Below are 19,555 nucleotides of genomic sequence, written 5' to 3' on the forward strand. Positions count from 1 at the left end.
GCTGGCCAAAGCCAAAAAGAGATTATGATGATCTAAATCCTCTAGGTCTCCAGTGTGCTTGGAATCCTGGCACATACTTCCCAGAAAGCAGTGGCCTTCCCAGCAAACTCTGGGATGTTTTGCAATGAACTCTCCAGCTCCTTAAAAAGTAAACTGTCACTGGAAGCAAAGAGCAGTTCAGTCCAAAAATCAAATCAAAAACCCAACATAACAAGAAAAAACAAGCAAACAAAGAAACAAGTCACACTTCCTTCCCTCCCTCCAAGACTTCACAGATAAAGAGAGAAATTCAACAGTCACCTCAATGAAGACTCTGAACTATATTCAGAAATTCACGTTATGAGGGAAGAGGTTGCTTCTACAACACATCCCCCAACATCTTTAAATATTATGAATCACAACAGACGCTACTCATCCTTGGAGAGACAACCTAAGTATCTCAAGTCTGAATTTAAGACAGAAATATCCTCTAAGGCAACAGTTTACATTTCATTCACCCACAAGAATCTAACTTTTTTGTTTCTTTTTTTAATCTCATAAAATTACGTTGACTGTTAGTGCTGGAATTATAAGCATTACTTTTGAAACCCTCAAAAATGTTTACAATGAATAACAGTTGGGATTTCGTGCAATGTCTCAGATGTTTCAGCTATCACTTCTGGACACTGGGAGTACATTGGCAGTAACATCAGTTCTCTGTCACTCGAGCTTCCTTTTCCTCTGCCGTGACTACCAGCACCAATGCTTTTGTACATGCTGTTTCTGCAAAAGGTCAGCTGCCAGACAACATTCCACATTCAGATTTAAAAGTAAAAAAAAATAAAACTCAGACTGCAATCCATAGTTCTCAAGAATAACAATTGAGTTACCCTTTATACTATTAACCCAAGATGCAGCAAAGCCTTCCTGAAGTTTATAACTAAAAGCAAAATTGAAAGACTCAAAGTTTCAAGAACCCTAAGGCTCCCATTCCTACTCAGCAATAGCCTGCAATCATGTTGCTGATAAGTCACTGGTCTTTTTCAAAAAGCAGAATAAGCCATTGAGAAGTTTAATTTTTGAGATGGATCTTCAGTAACCTGATGGACAAATCACTGTTGCAAGTTCTGCTGAAGAACTTGCAATATACTTATTAAGTATTCACAGCATGAAAATTGCCAAGATGGTATGAATTTCAGAGATCTAAAGAATTCTGTGCACATACAAAGAGAAAGGAAGATTCCATAACTTATTATATAGAATAATTAACAAACAGAGTTAAAAAGATATGCCAAAACCTGAAAAAAAGTACTAAACTAGAATTCATCAAAAACATGCTTCTTACATGTAAAGCAACACAATTTGTAACCTGTGAGCTGAAAGGCTGGCAGTGCCCAAATGAGAGATCCTCTACAAACGAAGAACAAACCAACCACCCCCACGCACCACTAGCCTCACTGCCTTACACTTCCTTCTTTACATAAAGTAAAAGCATGTGTACCTGTTCCAAGCTGAGAACCAGTTGGAGTTGATGACAGGTGTGTCCATGCACTCAGATTTATTTCCATCAGTTTTTCTCTAATTTCATAGGGCAGCTTACTGCTTTTCATTCTGGTTTTTGTTTTTTGTTTTAACCTTGCTTGGCAAGCATAAGCTTGCTATGTGGAGCTCCTTTACCTCAGTGAGGCTCCTCTTTTTAATGATAGGAGAATCTTTTCTAAAGAAAAACATTATTTTTGGTTGCTGATTTCAAAGATCAGGCTAAAGCTCTTACAAGTATCTCTGTGAGTTATTCAAATAAATAGAACCTGCACTTTTCTTTTAAAGATCATATGCCTGAAGCTCATTTATTCCCCTGAAGAGTTTCTACTACAGGCATTGTAAGGTAGCTGTTTGCACTGAGATTTATCCACTCTTGTCACAGCAGCACAGTCAGGGCAGTTCCATATAAATCCAATCTTGAATCACAGTACTATCTTGACAAATGCCAAGCAGCACATCCTCATAGGAAGGTATACTTGGAGCCTTTAATTAAACTTACAAAGCATGCTTCATGTGATATTGGCTTCTCTCCACAAGCACAAAGACTGCATTTTTATTCCTGACGAGATATTCATTTGATCACAAAAGAAACATTACAAAAATTGTAATTCCTGTACAGGAGAAATGTAATGCTACGTGAGTCTACTGTGATCCAACAGATCAAAATGGTCAATCTAGTAACACTGCAGCATAAATTTTGAATCCAGAATTACTGGCTTAGAATTGCAACTTCGTGCATATTGTGCAAACTCAATTTAGACTTTTAAAGAGACACGAATCAAAGCAAAGAGTTATCTGCAAAGTCTTCAATTTGCATCAGAGAGGTTATATAAATTTGCTCTGCTTACCCACACAAAAGCCTCATTTTTCCAAAGGAAGCTGCAAAGAATATGAAGGACTTCAGGTGTAGCCTACCCCTACTGTTCTGTTGTGCTTATTTGAAGGCAACAGCTCTGAACAGATGACAGTCATTTCACAGAAAGGAATCTGTTTCTGATATATTACCAGTACTGCTCCCTTACACATGAAAATAGATGCACCCCTACATGCAGACTATGTTCTACAGGTGTAGCAAGTCCTTGCAGTTAGGCAGATGCTTCACAGGCACTGTCTGTTTGACAGGCACATAGCACATACCACTGTCTCTATGTCACCTGCAAGCATACCACCTTAAAAAAAACAAAAACACAACTGAATCTACCCTCACCTCAAACCAGTAGCCCTCCACAGTGTCTGAGCTGTCCAGAGGGAATACAAGGTTATGACTATTCCCTCTTCTAAAGCTATATCCTTCTGAAAATAGCTAAGGCCACGGTTAGTCATATGGTGCCCAGAGGTGGAAGAAATAAGACAGAAATCTCCCTGCAGCCATTTAACCACAATCTGTGCAGGAGACCAAGGCCGAAGAAAGATGAGAAGTAATCAAGGAAATCAGAGCAGGCAGTTTAGATGGAACTACAGGAGAAAGTAGACAGGACATACACCACAGGGGCAGCCATCCCAGATGTCCTTTCCTAACTCAAACTAACATGCAGAAGACACGCAGCATCCTGCTCAGGCAGCAGGAGAGTAGAAGCAAAACAGCCATCTCAACTCAGGCAGAGAACTGTCCACCAGGTGTGCATGCAGCCACTGTATCAAGTGCAACTCTGCACTGACAAATGGCATTCCTCCATTTGTGACACATATGCTAGATCCACCTCAAGTATTAAACATATCAGCCACCAGCAGCATGGTCAGGAGGGCAGTCACACTGCCTTGACAAACACACTGCCTCAGGTATGGCTTTTACAGCTCTATCCTCCACCTGCCCCCACCTCTGTCGCTCACCTTTCATAACAGCTCCAAACAGAAAAGACAAAAAAGGTAACGTGCCACAAAGGAGGACAGAGCACTGTAATTTCTCACCATAAGCAAACAGCACGTCTTAGAGACTGGTATCTAGAGAACTGGAAGACACATAAATCTGAACACCAGCACTGATCCTGAAATTTCTTCTTGCACACCTCACACATGACATGTATGACTTCTAACACACAGACCCCCCTCTTTCCCAAAGGTCTTCTGTATTAACTTCTGATGATGCATGCTGTTACTCAATCATACAACCCACAATAACAAGATGTAACACGTTTTTGTGTTGAGGGACATGGTATAGTGAGTACTACTGGTGATAGGTGGATGGTTGGACCGGATGATCTTGAAGGTCTTTTCCAACCTTAGTGATTCTTATTTTCAAAATTTGGAAAGAACCTGGTCTACTACACTCAGAATAACGGCATGTTGGCTGTACAGCACATGTAACAATCCCTGGCATACTGGCCAAAGTCAAATTACCACTGTATTTGCCCCTGATTTTAGCAGGGCAGCCAATAAACAGTGCTCCACTATGTCAGTGTCAGCTGAAAAGAGATCAGTCTGTTAGAAATACCGAATTCTCACCCAGTCCGTGCCTGTTCCTGACCAGCACCCACAGAACTTCTCCTTTGCAATTTTTCTTCCCAATCCTACTAGCTTTATTTGAGTCTTCAGAAGGTCTTTTTTTGGTTTAAGCTTTATTTTAACTCTGCTTTAGTTCATGCACAAGTTTTGTTTCACCTAGACTTGAACCAAACAATAAGTGCTCAAAGATTAGTGACAATTATATGCTAAAAGGAGTAACAGCTGTGTCCCTTTTTTTTCAGTTCTTGACGTTTTCATCACACTAGTATTTCATCTTGGGACTACTCCCGTATTTTTTAGGCCAGTATACTAGGAAAAGATAAAACTTCCCTTACTTACCACACTCCACATACAAACATAACATCTCTGGGAATTGTATTCTTCATTTACACTTGGACTACACCTTAATTTAAAAAAATCAAGTGTCTTCCAAGTACATACGTATTCTTAAGTCTTCCAGATGGTATTACAATAATAACAAATCTTCAGTGCCCAATAACCTCTCAAAGAGTAGAACCGTAGCTTTTAAGGTTTGTAGAAAAGCAGGCCCACAATGGCATTAGTCTTCTATCCCCAAACAGCTCAACTAACAGATTCTGAAAAACGTTTTATGTGGAAGTATAGATGGCATTCCTACCTTTCCTAATACAAGGCACTTATAAGCTAATCTATTTTTCCTCATCTTTTGAAAAACTGAGGCAAAGCACCTCTACTCTTTGTACAAGCCACGAGCCTTCTCACAGCAAAAGATGGCTGGTAGCAGCCCATCCCATTGTAAGGCAGTACATAAAGCACAAACCCTTTCTTCTGAGGTAGCACCTGGATGTCTCTGTGCACTATTTAGTGCGGACTGTGCTACACCAGTTTTGCTACAGTTACATATGCCATATACTGAAACCAGTAACCCCTACAGGCCTCCACAGTATAAAGTTCACAGTCATCTGCTTGTGTTCTGCGCTAATACTAACCTAATACAAAGGGGTTTTTTAATTTTTTATTTAAAAAGATGACAAAGGCTTCATACTTCACAAATTTTATTCATCTTGACTGGAAAGACTTCCTGATACTTTGTTTTCATCAAGGAACCTATACAAAACGAATTACAACAACTGTTTTGGCCAGACTGCAAAAATGGACTTAATTATGTTTTATTTGCTTGGGTGGGGCTTGTTTTTCCCCACAGAATCACAGAACTGTGGGGTTGGAAGGGATCTCTAGAGATCATCTAGTCCAACCCCCTGCAATGGCAGGCTCCCTACAGTAGGTTAGACAGCAAGATGTCCAGGCAGGCTTTGAGCATCTCCAGAGAAGACGGCACCATAACCTCTCTGGCCAGCTTGCTCAGTGCTCACAGTAAAGATTTTTCTCAAGCTGTGATGGAACTTCTGTGTTCCAGGATATTAGCACCTGTTGTCTCCTTTCCTGTTGCTGAGCATCACTGAAAAGAGCCTGGCCTTGCTCACTCTGGGTATTTGCAATTGTTGATAACCCCCCTTCACCCCCACCCCCAGTCTTCTATTATGCAGGTTGAACAGCCCTCACCTCCCTCAGTCTCTCCTCATAAGGGAGACACTCCTGGCTCCTCATCATTTCTGATGCCCTCCACTGGACTCTCTCCAGCAGTTCCCTGTCTTTCTTGAACTGGGCAACTGGGCACAGCACTCCAGATGTGGCCTCACCAGGGCAGAGCAGAAGGGAAGATAACTTCCCTTAACCTACAGATCATGCTCTTTTTAACGTACCCCACGATACCACTGTTCTTCTTAGCTCCAAGGGCACACAGTGCTGGCTCACAGCCAACCTGTTGTCCACTAGGACGCCCAGCTCCTTCTCTGCAAAGCTCTTTTCCAGCAGCTCAGCCCCTAATCCGTACTGATGCATGCAATTGCTTTTCCCCAGGTGTGGGACTCCACATTTTGCCTTTGTTGAACCTCGGCCAACTTCCTCTCCAGCCTGTCCAGGTCTCCTGAATGGCAGCACAGCCTTCCAGTGAGTCACTGTTCTCAGCTTTCTGTCATGAGTGGTCTTTTTAGTTGGTTTGAGGGGTTTTTTTTGCTGTTGTCTTAATTACACAGGCTGTAATCAAGTGTAGTTGACAAAACTGAGTAGATGAGATACTAGAATCTGTAAGAATGTCCATGACTAATTGGATTCATTTTAGATAATAAACTACACTGAAATTATTTGCATTTGTATTTTTAGTTCATTCACTATTATGAGATTCTTTAATTAACACATGGCAATTTTATAAAGCATACTGTGGGGTCGGGAAAAAAGAACAATAGTGACACGATTTCTAAAACATGTCAGTATTGAGTAACCAAATTCCAACAGCAGCAAAGTTGGCACTGAAGACAAAGAGCATTATGCCAAAATCATCAAAGCAGCAGCACTCACAAACTGGTAAATACACCAACACAGGTATACGAGTGCTCTCACAAGCTAATTTCTTCTCCCTTGTCACAGCCTTCCCTTTTTTCTAAGCACTTCAGAAGACAGATTTTACATCTAATGTATAACATGCACAAGAACATGCACAAGCAGTAAAAAAACAGCACTGGAAATGCATTCAGAATATAACCTGTATTTGGATCACATGTTACATGCAGTACACCTGGCCAAAATACAGAATGCTTGGGAAAAAGATAACAGAGTTGAATCTGAAGTTTTCTGCGAAATCTCCAAAAGTTGTCTCCACTGCTCACAATAATGACCATCATGCTGTTTTCTAAGAAGTTCATACAGTAACAGCAAATATCATGCAGTTGACATCTCCACCCAACATCTTGCACAGCTTCTTCAGACCTTACAACCCTGGGCAAGTGCGTGGCAGAGTGGAAGCAATGCTGGCACAGCCATTATTTGCACAGAAGTCCTGTGGCTCTGTAAGAACTTCATCATGTGAAAGTAAGATTTAAAATTTAGAGCACAGAGCAAGTGACTTCTTCCAAAAAAAAGTGAAACTGCACACAGACAATTCTTAGGGGAGAAGAAGTCCATTTCCAGCATGCCCAGCTGGCTCCATTGGCTCCCTTCTGTTGGGCAGGACTGCAACACAACAGAGCTGCCCCTGCCCATCAATCTGCAGGACCAGAGATACCATTTTCTCAGCAACCATTTGCAAAGCAGGTCAAGGGGTGCTGAGCAAAGCCTGTGCATAAGTGCTGCATCCTTCCAGTGGACAGAGTGTAGACAACAATGTGGATAGGAAGCAGACAGCACTGCCATCCTCCTTTGCTGAGAGTCCCTTCTACAAGCCTGGAAGCACATTGCTACACTCTCTAAAAAGGACCAAAGCACAAAGTGAACCCAGTAAGTAAATGGGAGTTGCCTTTATTCCATGATACATTTGAGAGTGGGAATGAGTGGAAAGTAAAAGTTAAATGACTAGCATTTTCTCTATATTATTAGTACCCATTCTCAGTAGTTGCTTACACCACTCCAAACATTTATCTAAACCATCTCAGCTCTCAGCAGGCAACAGATAAACTAACTCTTATGATGGCTTCCCACTGGAAAAATACAGAGAGAAACATCACAAGAGCTCTTAACAATGCAAAAAGGAACTTACATTGAAGGCCTTACAGTGCAGCTCTTATCGGACAAAGGTAATGTCATGTGAGGAGGAAGACTGGTGATCTTCCAGGCCACATTAAATATTTGCCTTTAGGCCGCACGCACTCTGAGCAGTCCTTCAACAACAAACAATGGTAAACCCATTCCCCTGGTACAACACAGCAGTGCAGTTTTGACCCCCACAGCTACAAAACAAAGACCTGTAGTTTATCTAGCCCAAATGTTTCCATGTCCACACAATATCCTAGCTATGCTTGCCATGCTCAAGAACAGTGTTTGCTTTACAAAGGGTAAAGGTTTGCAGGCCACACTGAAAGAAGAGCCGCATTGCTCTGCTCTCTGCGCACGCCCCACCTCACACAGAGCAGGCCTCCTGCCCGGCTACCTGCCACACAACAGCCCCTAGGGCTGCAGCAGTGTGATGTGTCAGTGCCCTGGCTCAGCTAAGGAGACCAGTCCTACAGCACTGATGTCCCTGCAGACGTGCACCATGCAGAGCTCTCTAATTGCTGCTTGTGACCTGCAAGCAGCTACTTCCATTGGTCAGCTTAACACGCAGCAATAAGGGAAAAAAAATTGCTATTTAGCACTGCAAATGTCTTCTATCACTGAATCCCCATACTGAGTGATCTTCCTCATTACTTCACCGCTGGAAGAGGGAAGCTAAGCTCTGAAGTAAACGTATGTTTCTTAATTCAGCACCACTTGACGAGTATCTAATCACACATTTATGGCATCATCACATACTTCTGTAAACTTGCAAAGACTGCAAGAACGTACAATCTGAGCACGTTAACCAAAAAGAGCAAGAAAGAACCCTCAGTGCACTGCCTGAACAAACGCTGCCTGTGCTTTGCCTAGGAGAGTGCTCACGTGGCCTGCAGAACTATCCTTATTACTACATGTTGAAACAGTAATTAGAAAAAAAAATTCTACAGAAAATCTCATGCGAAGGAACCTGGTGTGTACCTGTCAAAAAGTGTCCATGTCTCTTAAAATGAATCGTATTTCTCCTACAGGATGCTGCCAAGAACCGTCAGTAATTCACAAATTAGATAGCAACTGAACCAGCATTCACGGCCCAAATCTCATATTAAGAATGATGCCCATGTTACTTAATATATCTATTTTAAGTAACACGTTGTTTGCCTTAGCTCTCCAAATCATCTATAAACACATATGTAAAGAACATTTTCTGAGGAAATTAAGCCAGCTGCTGAGATGAGGCACTCCACAGGTATTCATAAAAAAGCCTCCTGTACTTTGGAAAATCCCAGTGTTGGAATGACGGTTCTGCCATTTGTCATTTGAGGAGTCAAGTAAATCATCTATAAGTACTGTTACCTTTGTGGGGGGAAGAGGGGAAAACGTTACAGAGCTTACTGCAGCTATTCCTAAGGAAAGACAAAGACCAACCCCAGTCAAGTATCCTCTTCAGTATACTGGGCACCAGCTTGCTATCAGCTTCAAACCAACGAGCACCAAAACCAACTTATCTTCTGATGCACAGTTCCTTCAACAAACACACTTCCTTAAGTTGTGTAACAATACTTTCATTTAAAAAAATAAATGATGTGTTTAAATTAGGAGTAACATGCCGCCCTGTGAATTCCAAGCCTTTAAAAAAAAAACAAAAAACCAATCAGCTGGTCTTCAGAATAGCACAGCTTCTGCTTGCAGGCAAGGTAAAGATAACAAAAAGAAACAAGCTGCTTTCCCTTGCCTCAACTGAACAGCTATATCAACATCTTCTGCATTACTTCAATACAAATGCTGGCTGACAGGATTACAGCACTGGAAAATACACGAACATACAGATAGTGCACGAATTTATTCAAGCCTAGATGCTATGAGAACATGAAATGAGATACGGTGCAGGGAAATGGTTGAATTAAAAAAAAAAAAAAAAGGAGGAAGGTCAGATACGCACACTTCAGTTCTGTGTCAAAGTCACTGCAAACTCAGGAGCTTGCAAAGACACAGATGTAACGGTTTCACTGGACTATCAACACTGCACATTGAGGGAAAAGGCAAACTAAGCTCAAACTCGCATCTACTGCTAACAGCGTGAAGAAAATGAGGCTTATTTCTTCATCTTGTATCAGAAGTCCACGTTACTTCCTCAAAATGAAAATCTCACTTTTCAAATGCCTCTTACCATCTGTCAGACACTTCTAGTTGCTCTCAAGAGGTTTTTTTTATGCTACCATATACGTTACATCTGCAACAGATTTTCCTGTTGCAGAGTCCAGATGGAATAAAACATTGTTTTATAACAAACATACCAAAATACTGTGCAGAATTCAAACTGTGTACAATCCAGAACCAGCTACTCTGAACAGAACACTTCATACTAACATATCTGCTGTTAAACAGCACCTTATTACAAGAACTGTTTCCTAAACATCCCTCAGTTTATAATGTTCAGTGCTGCATTTATACCTTCCTCTTAGAGGTGAAGGTCAGTCCTCGAAACACCAAGCTCCTTCAAGTCTACAGTACAAAATGACAAAAAAGTGAATTAACTGAGACAAACTACTGGAAAAGTATGCAACTTGCTATTGGCCAAGTGTTTTCTGCAGATAAAGCCACAAGCAGCAGCTTCTACTGAGTTCAAATTGATCAACCTTTTAGGTAGAGAAACCATTTCCTTGATCAGAAATTGATTTATAAAAAACATCTCCAAAATGATGCAGATTGTTTAAGTCTGGGCTCAAAGGAAGTGCACAAAGTAACAACGTATTTTCCATTTAATTCCAAAGATCGTGAAAGCGAATACTATTTTTTTCAGAGGAAATAACTTTTTTTTTTAAATATACTCTCTGGTTACAATTAGACCTTCTGACATCTGAAAAACTTGCAAAAGCCACACTAGCCTCAATATCTGCTCATACCTTTTAAAGGAAAGCAAGAGGCCATTCAAGCGGCTCCAGCTGTAAGCCCTTCACTCTGCATTAGTGGAAGAGCTGTAGCAGCAGAGGGAAGGAAGCAAACTACTGGCAGTAAACAGAGAGGTTATCAACTTTATCCACAGCATAACAGCAAAATAAATCACTCAAGCAAAATCCAGAAGCAGCCCTCTAAAAGGAAACAAAGCCTTCAGGAAAAATCTTTCTGACCCCTAAGACTGTGCATCTCTCAAAGACAGACTGCTGAAACATATAATTATCAATTATGTGTTGTTAACTATTACTACTACTATTGCTACATGCCTTGTAATAGAAGTTAACTAGAAAGGCAGTCTCAATATCAGTATGAGCACAGAATAAGAAAGGGGAGTGGGGAGGAAACAATGTGTCACTCAGTACAGCACCATTTGACATTTAGCAGCAGGACTTCTTACTTCCTCACCAATTCACTGAATCTCCGTAGTTGAAGAGCTGCACTGCTTGGTTTCATGCAACAGCAGGGGCTGCATAAGGACCCATCTCAAAAAGCTTTCAGCTGCTTCCCATCTCCTTAGAAGCACACCTGCCATGGTAGCAAGATCTGACCAAGATTTACACTGTACCATTTTGGGAACACAACCATACCCTCTGCACTGCCTTCATTACATTGAATGCTACATCAGAAAAATCCCCACTTTTAGGTAACTTACCGCCTAGTCTTAACTACTTTGATTCCTAGAAAACAGCTCTGTTTCTTCACTGATGGACTTCTTCTGTTCTCTTTTATTAATATCTTGTCCGCTGTGCATTAGAAGTTGTTCTGCTTTTAATCAGAAATCTGAGTACCTCAGGGCTTGATATAGGCTCAAAAAGAAAAGCCAGTTGGCTCATTTGGAATAGTTATCTATATGATGTCATGTGTTTTCTGTATCAAATTTATTTTCTGTTCCAAAACAAAAGCCCAAGAGACAAACATGAGAAATTGCTTGGAGGATAGCCTAACATGACAGAGATTTTGTAGCACATGGGGGATACACATGGGGGATAAGGGAGAAACCCCCACTGAAAATTACCCAAGAGGTGTCAGAGAACAGTTGTGTGAAATGCAATAGGGAGGCAGGTGGTGGAACAGCCACCAGGGAACAGAGGAGAGCCAAATCAGCAGCACGGTTGATTAAATGCTGGCAAAGCGCTCCACACAAAGATCTACCAGAGGGAGAGGCAGCTGGAGCACAAATCCATAGGGCACAAGCATGCACAGGTTCTTGTACTGGGTGGCTGCATGAGCATTTCCTTGAAAGCATGACAACAGACAAAAAAAAGTGGAATGCAGTACGTGTAATTCCCTGGCCCTTCTTGACCAGTTCAACAGAATATTTATCGTCCCCAAAGCACAGCAATCCTAAACTTCCATTTTCTACTAATTCTAGCACTTCAGCTCCCCCAGCTGTAAAACCCTGAAGCAATACGGTAAGATCTAAAGAAAAACCATTAGTAAATCAGCCTGCCTTTCACCCTGGTTCAGTTCCCAGTAAGAAGCACACAAGCCCAACAGTTTTCCCTGCAGCCTCGGGAAATTCTTCCTTCCATAGTAAAAGTTAACAAGTTTAAACAAACATTGATGACAATTCAAGCACAGAACATGAAGTACCCCCAGAAGTTCACTGCTGTGTGTGGACACGAGAGCTGCACGGTTATTTTCTGAGAAGTTCATTTTACAGTAATTTGACATGAAAGCATGTTTAAATAGAGCCCTGTCCTTTAACCACATTTGACCAAGGAAAAGAAAAACATACATTGCTCGTTGTATTCTAAGTTATATCTGTCTCAGCAACTCACTCTACTTACAGCACCTAAGCAACTCCCCAACAAGACAAAAATTAAGCCAGCACCCACAAGTGAGCAGATCAGTGCTTCAGTTTTGAAACAGACTGCGTTAAGTCAGAGCTCAGAAAGGAGCTCTAGAAAGCTGTTTGCTCAGGAAACAAACTGCTTCAAAGCTCAGGAGTAGCAACGCAAAACCACTATGAGACCAAAGAAGCAAACACTCTCACAGTAGCTGTCAGGGAACTCTGAAGTGGAGCAGCACGCAGAATTGCTTCAGTGCCTTTGGAAGGTACCAGGTGTCAGCCGCACCGAGCCATTCTCCTCCTGCACTCAGAGCAGCGCTGCAGCAGCGCCGGACTCACTGTAGGGCAGACGTGATGGGAGCTGCACTGTGCCCAGTTCTCTTACACTGACGTTGGCTGAGAGCTTCAATTCAATACCCGCGGCTGTGTCCCCAAAATTCTGAACGTTAGGTTAATATCGAACAAGCACCAGCAGCGACTCAACTGCGTAACGGCGACCAAACAGATCTATATTTTCTGTACTTCAGTTTAAATGACTGAAGTTAGGAAAACTTCCAGATGCGAGCAGAGGCCTCCCGCCCTCCGCCCCGAGAGCTCGCTTCGCTCGGACCGCGCTCCGAGAGCGGCACAGCCCGCGTCAGGAGTTGGTTGTCGCCGGGTGTCGGTCACCGCCGAGCTGCCAGCGGCCCGCCGGGCGCAGAGACCCACGCAGACCGCACACCGCGGGGCTGCGGTTCCGCCCGCCCAGCAGGCGGCACTCCCGGCGCGGCCGACCCCCGCGGGACCCCCGCACCGCCCCAACGGCCGGCCCGCCCCGCAGCCCGGCAGCCGCCACCCCCGGCCAAGCGGGAGGCACCGCGGGGCCACGCAGACGACCCCTCCGCCCTGCGACCCCGGCGGGGCGCCGGCTCACCTGTCCCCACGGCCGGGTCCGGGCGGGAGACGCGGCTCGGCCCAACCAGTGCGGCCGGAGCGGGAGCGGCACCGGGACCCCTCACCGCCCCCGCGCCGCCCCGCCCCTCTCGTTCAGCTGCAGCCCCGCCCGCCGCGCGCACGCGCCCGGTCGCCGGTTGATCCGCTCATCCGCCGCCGCCGCCATAGCCCGAGCGCACGCGCGCGCCGGCCTGTCGTGCGAGTGCCGTTGGTCGCTGGGGTGGGGGGGCGACGGTAGGCGTTGGGAGCTGCCCGCGCCATGGGGACACGGGGGGAATGGCTGGTAACGGGGAGCGGGAGATCATCGAGTCCTACCCTTGCTGAAGTGCGCTCCCCGCAGTCGCACCGATAGGCGTCTAGGCGAGGCCTTAGTATCTCCACAGAAGGAAACTTAACAGCCTCTTTGGGTAGCCTGCTCCTGTGCTCCGTCACCCCCACAGCGAAGGAGCTCTTCATGTTTGTATGGAACTGAGTTCAGTGTGTTCTCATAGCAGTTTTAGCCGTGTATGTGTTGGTAATATAAACCCACAGCACATGTTGCCATATTTAAAATAAAACAAATTTGTACCTTGGGTTTTCATCGCCTGCCAATTGCTATAACTGGGAGCAGCTGCGAACTGCTGAGTAACTTTGGAAATGCTGAGCATCCTCTTTCCACTTATGTCAAGAGAAATTGCTGTCAGTACAGACAGAAGACATTTGGTGCCTCCAGTGCTGCCCAGCTAACTAGTGGCACAGCAATTGCCAAAGGATGAATGCTTCCAACCCTGAAAGTACAACTTCAGCTCCATCTGTTTTTCAGTGTTATCTCATTATGTCAGTGTCACTGGGAGTCCATTATCTCCGGCCAATGTTCCACTCACAGTCTTTTTGTTCTGTTCCTCAAATAGGCAGAGTTAATTAAAGGCTGAGTATTCTTTCAGCAGCATTTCTTTTTCTTTCACGTAGGTCTGTAGAAATACACGCATGGATCTCCAGCTGCAGAACACTGCTTTTCCCCTCCGCTGTTAGGTACAGAATGCTGAAGAACGCAGCAAGCAATTGTTTTCATTCTCAGAAATAAGTTGGAGTTTTTCTGCACAAAGCTTTCTATGATTCAACACCACTTTTTGCTGAAGGAGGCACCAGGATGGGATAATTCTCACTGATGGGAGGTACATACACAGGCTCTCTCCGTTCAGCTTTAACTCACAAGGCTGTGGCCTAGCTAACGGGCTGACTCTGGCAGCGGGAGGCGGTTGTGTGCAATTTGTGACTCAATCACCTCTGGCCTTGTGGCAGAGGGCAGTTCTTATAATGCTGCTTTCAGAATCATCGTGATTGCCCAGTCATGTTAAGAGAGCTGCAGAAAGGAAACAGGGCGCCTGAAGTCCCACAGGACAACCATGGGCAGGTCACGGTGTCGGATGTGTGAGGAATATGACACCAGGCACTCGGGCAGCTAGGAACTGGTCTGTGCATACCAGCTGAATCCATGCCGCACTCTTTGCCTCTCCTGGAGGTCACCAGTAAACTCCTCTTACTCATCTCCTAGAGTGCTTTCTTAGCATTACAGTTCTTGTATTTCAGTCTGCAATAGGAGGGGAGGCTGCCAGCATGCCAAAACAGCAATCTTTTATGGAGAAGCCCAGTTCTCTGATCACATGATGTCAACTGAACTGAATAAATGCTGACATAGGTTTCATTAGGTTGTGCAAACCTAGGTTACATCACAGAAATTGTGGTAATTGGCCTCTTATAGCAAGGGGATAATGACTGTGCACTATTGTATATTCATGTTTGAGGACCTAGAATGCTGATGGATAATAGGAGTTTGTATCTCAGTCATTAGGGCTTCAAGTGGAAGAAATACATGACTGGCACCACTGATATGTTGAGTGGTGAAAGCATTTGCCCGCATTGCATGTCCCTGGGAATCACGAATGGCAGTAGGAAAAAAAAGAACCAATTTTCCTGTAGGAAGGCCACAGCTACCAACCCTCTTAGCTGGAGGCAGAGGAAAGAAGAGATGGAAACTGCTGTGTAAAATTGGACAAGCTCTGTTCCATCTTTGATACCAGGCTTTGATTAGGGCATGTTTTCCTTTGAAATTGCAAGGATACAGAGAATTTAAGGGTGGGCCTAGTGTTTGAAATAGTCAGAGAACAGTACAAGTAGGTTGCTCCCCAAGAAAATGTGAGTTGGGTGCCCAAGGGGATAACACAGTTGGCAGGGTAGGAGCTTTGCCAGCCAGGGCTCAGTTTCATAGAATAAAATCTGGGGGCAGGAGCAGCCCCCACCTGAGGGTGGAAGCTTAGGACAATGCTGCCACCACATAGCTCCTTCCTAGGTTTGTGTATCTTCTGCTGTTGCTCAGAAAATAAGATAAAGTACTTTACAGTGTAAGGGGAACAGTAGGAGGGCAGAGTGCTTTGTTTTGTGGTTGGGCTATGATTAGGAATGGTAGATGGCACAGGAGCACAAACAGGTTTTGTAAAGAAAAGAAGCTAAGGAAATTTGCATTATTCTCCGATAGCATACTCGCAGAGTCACCAGAGGATAATTCATTGTAATCCTTTTAAGGGTCATCATATCATCTAGTGGTAACACGTACCGCATGGGGCTTCACTGGTAAAGTAAAACAGAGGAAGTCTAAAAGCAGCAGTGGAGTTTGAAGTAAAGCAAGATTTTTGCAGTCTTAACAAGGGAGCTTGTGGCACCCTGACTTCTTTTCGCTTTCTCAGGAACACACGACAGCTTCCTGACACATCCACAGGGGTGGACATCTTCAAAATTAGAAGGAAAAAAATCCCACTGACAAATGAACTAAAAATCTTGCATTAAGAACCATTGATATGAAGGAAAGAATGGTTTTCTGTTTTCAGGGAAGCTATTTCTTCCTTGCTCTTCTAGAAATTCCACCTTCCCAACACTTTCAAAGAGAATAGATGTGTTTTTCTCAGCTTGAAAAGGTTTTTACAGCGAAGGTTGATATAACTGATTATAAGTACAAAAAAGCTTGGCTATAACTAAAAAGCAGCTGGGGTTGGACGGGGGCAGAATAGCAAAAGACTTGTAACTTGACGTTCACCGAAAACGTTTTTAGCCTCCGGGTTACGAGGACTCTCAGACAGCCTCCGTTGCCCTCTAGGGGAGAGCCTCGGCATCGCTCGTAGAGCTCAGTTCTGCTGCCTCTCAACACTTCTCGCCCCACTCACCGCGTTTCCCTTTGTGCTCTTTTGGAGAACTTAAAAGCATTGTGGCATCATCAGCATTTGAATTAAAAATTTGAAAGAGTTTTTGTATGTTTCCGGGAAGACTGTGATGGAAGACAGCATTAATAGTATCATTTTCATCACACTGTTTGGTAATACTTGGGCATTTCTGAATAAATACTTTGAAATTTTAAAATTATTTAGATTACTAAATAAATTTCCCCACTTATTCACAATATGACAGTCCGTTTTTCTATTTTTCCACTGTTGGATCACTTTTTCCTTTTGTAAGCTTCTAGAACTGCTCATTCTGTCACAGGCATTGGCACTCCGTAATGCCATTGCATATGTTCTTCCTTCCTTTTGATCTAAGCTTGTCTCTGTGAAATATGTCAGTCCTGCTCTTCTGTGTTATATTTAGTTATTTAGGACATGATGTTATAGCATTATTTTTTTTTAAATTCAATTCAGGCACTTTGTCAAGTAGCAGAATATTTATTTTTATTCTTTTGCATCCCCAGTGTTCAAGTATTCTTAATCCTGGTCTGCTTTATCTTTTTTTTTTCTTTTTTTTTTCAGTTTTCAGTATGCTCTTGTCTGACAAGTCCTCTTTAAACATCTGCTGTATCAGCTCCTCTGCTATCTTGGGAGAGCTCCTTCTCTCCACACATCTCTGTGGCTTCCATTTTCTTTCTGAGTGCTGTTATCTTTTTAGCTTCCAACTTCTGTGTTGAGAACCTCTCATTTCTCACGCACACTGAGCTGAGCTTGATAAGATTATATTTATCTGTATGAGTAGGATTCAAATACAGTAATCCTGCTGAGAAGTTTTTGTCAGCAAGGAGACCTAAAGCACATTTTACCTCCTATGTAATTTGCATGCCTCCTCAAAACCCTTTGTGTTAATGTCTGTTACTGTGAAAAAAAATGTTAAAGGATGCAAGATGTAAAGGTACTTTTCATGCAGAAAGTCAGCTCTTTCCTGAGTTTGAAATAATTCTTTCCAGTAATGACCTTCCCAAGTCTTCTACAAGGCTCTCTGCAAACATCAGATGCATCAGACCGAAGTGGCACTGTCAGGCTAGCTGCTCCCCAGGTTTGAAACTGTTTGTTTTGGAAACTCCATATTGAGGACATTCTTGGAGAAGAGAAGAAGAAAGAGGGAGAAGGTGAAAAGAACCAATGCAATTACCAATTACAGTACAGCTGTATTTGGCTGTTGGCTCTACTGACCTGTTCTGGCCAAAGGTACGCAGTTGTTAATGAAGTGATTAATAAATCCAGTTCAGAACTTTGCAGTTGGAGAGTATAGGGCTTGTTCTGCACCATCACATATCATTGTCAGTTGTACGTAGGTGGAATTCTTCCTCTGCCTAAAAGTAGCTACATGATTAATATAATCCTCCCAGGCAATAAAGCTGGGAGTCAGAACCAGACCTGGGTGGCTCTGCAGTCTTAATCTTCTGCACAGGGTATCCCTGTCATCCACGTGTTCCATCCATCTCAGGTGGTTACTCCTGGCAAGAAGTCGTAATATTTGTTCTTTCCAAGCTTATCACATAGACCCTCACTTACTCACCACATCCTGAGTCTAAATCTTTGGAATGTTAGATTGGGAGGAATGTAAATCCAGTACTCACTGCATACTTGCATGTTTTGTCAGTGGTATGTAGCAGCAATTCCTACACAGATCAGTAGGGTTACAGGAGTTGCATTCACATAATTCCTCCATCTCATGCCAGTTTTGCAGGAAAGAAGAAAGATGTGCACACATTTTAATAAGTGTGCCTTTTTATCAAGAACTTCTCCCTTTTGTTTTCTTCTTCAGTGTAAAAGTTTGTGCAGGATATTGAGAAGACATACTCAAAGTCAAGAATCTGTCTTCCAAAAGGAGATTATCTGCTTGTAGGGAAAGTGAGAGACCTCCAGATCTGTGGGAATTTTCTGGTCTGTCACTGAGTCAGTAGGCAGTATCTGCTTTTCTCTCAATAACAGGGTTTTTACCAAGGTTTTTGGTGTTCTTTTGTGATTTTTTTTTTCCTGGGTTGTCTCCTTTCCCCTGTTTTTCCACCAGCTGTCTATTATACTGGATGGAATACCATCTGTGGCCTGTTCAGGACAGAATGGAGTGCTTGTAACTTGGAGTGAGTCAAGGTCCTCCTTGCTTTTAAACTTGTTGGCAATAAGCAATGTCATTCAGCTACCTCATGACAGCTACAAATACAATCCCTTTGTGACTGATTGCTGAGATTGATGCTTTAGGTGATGTGGCAACTTCAATTGATCCTTAGCATATTGCATACGAAACCTTCTATCTTGCTACAAGGCTCCCTCCTAAACTTTGATTGCTAATTGAATTCACACCCATAATGTGTGTACTATTTATGTCTTTATCCTTATTTCCTTAATACATAATCCTCAAAGCATATTCTATTTCCAGGCCTCATCCTAATCTTATGGATTGCTGGCACATCTCAGCTCCTTCATCTTCTTGGTAGATAGCTAAGTTCACTTGTCTTGTAAATGCTTGGCCTCTAGCACATCATTACTAAAAACATATTCTCTGAACTGAGAGTATCTCAGCCGTTCAGGGTAGTTATCTAGTCAGTGCTTGGGGGATTTGGTCAAAAAAAGGCCTACTGTCACATTTGATTTTTTTTTCACAGTCAAGTATTCATTAATCCAGAGCAAAACACCGGTATCTGTGATGATCCATTCTATGATTCTATTCTCTCTCACAGTCTTGTTGAGATTGTTATTTAGCAGGGCAATTGAATAAAGACTCCATCCACCTCTGCAAATGTGTGTTGTGATTATGTGGTTTCCAGGCTGTCAGAAACATTTTCTAATGAGGGAAAAGCAAGTCAAGCAATGTTTCTCTTTTTTAGTTCTTATACCACACAGCTCCTCCATTATCTGACACTTTATTTCTATCTTAAGAAAGCCTGATATATAGAAATCTACGCCGAAGCCAATGATCCCATCCGTTTCTAGGTCCTTTCCATGTTATACAATACTACTTTTCATTGTTAACTATACTTTTATTACTTTCTTGTATATTAAAGGCCAGTGTTTCACATCTGGACCTTGACAGGCTGACTCTGGTAAGCTGAGAGTTATACCCTCCATTTTGGCATGTATTTTATAGTTA

General features: G+C 43.0%; 1 protein-coding gene across 2 annotated transcripts in view; it reads right to left on the reverse strand.

The window, feature by feature from the left end:
- The window catches only part of OSBPL8 (oxysterol binding protein like 8), an 81,043-nt gene extending 67,770 nt beyond the window's left edge, over positions 1-13,273 (reverse strand). For both annotated transcript variants that reach the window (XM_042889853.1, XM_042889851.1), the window contains exon 1: positions 13,191-13,273. The gene's annotated coding sequence lies outside the window, so the exon portion shown is untranslated. The remainder of the gene's footprint in view (positions 1-13,190) is intronic.
- Positions 13,274-19,555: the final 6,282 nt, after the last annotated feature.

The sequence above is a fragment of the Lagopus leucura genome, unplaced genomic scaffold, assembly GCF_019238085.1.
Source record: "Lagopus leucura isolate 7727_CA_CO unplaced genomic scaffold, USGS_WTPT01 Super-Scaffold_100159, whole genome shotgun sequence".
NCBI classification, from domain to species: Eukaryota; Metazoa; Chordata; class Aves; order Galliformes; family Phasianidae; genus Lagopus; species Lagopus leucura.